The 2,500-nt window shown below is 44.6% G+C and overlaps 1 protein-coding gene across 1 annotated transcript in view; it reads right to left on the reverse strand.

Annotated features, from left to right (window-relative positions):
- Nucleotides 1-2,500, reverse strand: part of LOC138864823 (uncharacterized) — an 8,082-nt gene that overhangs the window by 5,429 nt on the left and 153 nt on the right. The window lies entirely within an intron of this gene.

Below are 2,500 nucleotides of genomic sequence, written 5' to 3' on the forward strand. Positions count from 1 at the left end.
CCCACCCCCAACACCAGTAATAACTACTCCTAAAATATTTACATCGAATCAACAACCATTTCAATTTTCGAGTCGGAGGATCAGGCGGGGAATCCCCGAACTTAACCCTGAACTTACTTTCAAACTTAACCGCCCGTTCGAACTTAAATCAACGAAGGTTTTGCGAGATCTTCCCCCTCTTCCCTTCTTTCCTCCTTCCCCTTTCCTTCCTTCGCTCTCCCTTCCCCTCATTGCTTCTTCTCCATTCCCCCCTTCCAGTCCTTTCGCTCTTCTCTCTTTTTCTTCTTCTTTCCTTTCTCTTTCCCCCCTTCCTCTTTCTCTTCTTTTTCCTCCTTCCTGTCTTCCATCTTCCCCTCCCTTCTTCTCCATTTCTATTCCCTTCTCCCTTCCTTCTTCTCCTTCTCTTTCCTCCTTCCCTTCCCCTTCTTTTCCTCCTTTCCTCTTCTCCGTTTCCCCCCCCCCCACTTCCTCTCTTCCTCTCCTTCTCCCTCCCCCTCATTCCCCCTTCCCCTTCCCCCTCCCCCCTTCCCCCTCCCCTTCACCTCCTCCCCTTCCCCTTCTCCCTCCTCCCCTTCCCCTCCTCCCCTCTCCTTCCCCTCTTCCCCTCCCCTTCCCTCCCTTCCCCCTTCCCCCCCTCTCCTTCCCCCGGAAATGATACGTCATCAGGTGTCCGAAAGCGTGCAATCATCCCCTCAAAACTTGTACGTCTTCGTTCGTTTATTACATCCTCAACGTAACGAACACGGGAAGCCAAGGTCGTCGCAGGGTTTCGGACGAGGGGGAAATTAGATGAATGGATAGATAAGGGAATAGGTAAATAGATAGATAGGCAGTGAGATAAGGCAGATTGATAGACAGAGAGAGAGATAGTTTGATGGACAGATAGGCAGATAGACAGACAGACAGAGAGATAGCTTGGTGGACAGATAGACAAATAGATAGACAGACAGATAGATAGATAGATAGACAGATAAATAGATAGACAGACTGATTAATAAATAGACATATGGATAAAAAGAAATAAATAAATAAATAGATGTATGGATAAACAGAACTAAAAAAATATATAGAATAACGTGATATAAAGATAAGATAAGAATAAAGCTAAAAGAAAATAAAAAAAACTGAATTTCCAATTTCTTCTCCACAGACTCGCTCGTATCTCTCGACAGCAAAGTAAAGCGAAATCATAAAATAAAACCCGTGGAATAAGCAGAACTTCCGCGAAATATAACGGCTGCGAATTTGGTTCCGAAAAATCAGGTTCGAGAGAGAAAGGGTGGGAAGGGGGGAGGGAGGGGGAGGGAGAGGAGGGAGAGGAGAGAGAGAGAGAGAGAGAGAGAGAGAGAGAGAGAGAGAGAGAGAGAGAGAGAGCGAGAGAGAGAGAGAGAGAGAGAGAGAGAAGGGAGGGAGAGGAGAGAGAAAAAGGGGGAAGAAGGAGAAAGGGGAAGGGAGAGAGAGAGAGAGAGAGAGAGAGAGAGAGAGAGAGAGAGAGAGAGAGAGAGAGAGAGAGAGAGAGAGAGAGAGAGAGAGAGAGAGAGAGAGAGAGAGAGAGAGAGAGAGAGAGAGAGAGAGAGAGAGAGAGAGAGAGAGAGAGAGAGAGAGAGAGAGAGAGAGAGAGAGAGAGAGAGAGAGAGAGAGAGAGAAAGAGAAAGAGAGAAAGAGTGAAAGAGAGAGAGAGAGAGAGAATGAAACAGACAGACAGACAAAGAGCTAGAAATAGAAGGAAACAGGCAAACAAACACACAAGACAGACAGACAAAGAAAGAAAAATCAGATCCACATTTTCCCTGCAACGACAAATCTTTCATGCAACACTGAATATCGCTCACGTGTCCTTGTTTAAGTTCCAGGAAAATAAATTCCTTATTCATAACTTTCTTACGTTATAGAAGGACAAGACATTTTTCTTTCGGTTTTGTCTTGTTCATGAAATCGGATTAATTTAATCATCTGGTTTATACAACATGTCCTCTATACAGAATAGCTCGGTGTTTTGCCATTGTCGTTATGTTTATTATAATTGTTATAGGGAAAATGCTGTACTAAGAACGGTGTATGTGTGTGTCGGGTTACAAGAAAACTGTACCCTGCTTGTGAGAAAGATGGAAAGAAAGCGAAATAGAGGGGGAGGGGGCAGACAGATCGACAGAGAGAGAGAGAGAGAGAGAGTGAAAGAGAGAGAGTGAGTGAGACAGAGACAGCCACACATACACACACACACAGAAAGAGTGAGAGAGAGAGTAAGACAGAGACAGACACACACACACACACAGAGAAAGAGAGAGAGAGAGAGAGAGAGAGAGAGAGAGAGAGAGAGAGAGAGAGAGAGAGAGAGAGAGAAAGAGCGAGAGAGAGAGACAGAGACAGAGAGAGAGAGAGAGAGAGAGAGAGAAACAGAGAGAGAGAGAGACAAACAAACAGACAAAGAAGAAGAAAAAAAAGAAAAAAATAATAATATAAAAGAAACATATCGCATTATCCTCCTCCTCACTATTCT

The sequence above is a fragment of the Penaeus vannamei genome, chromosome 18 (assembly GCF_042767895.1).
Source record: "Penaeus vannamei isolate JL-2024 chromosome 18, ASM4276789v1, whole genome shotgun sequence".
Classification (NCBI taxonomy): domain Eukaryota; kingdom Metazoa; phylum Arthropoda; class Malacostraca; order Decapoda; family Penaeidae; genus Penaeus; species Penaeus vannamei.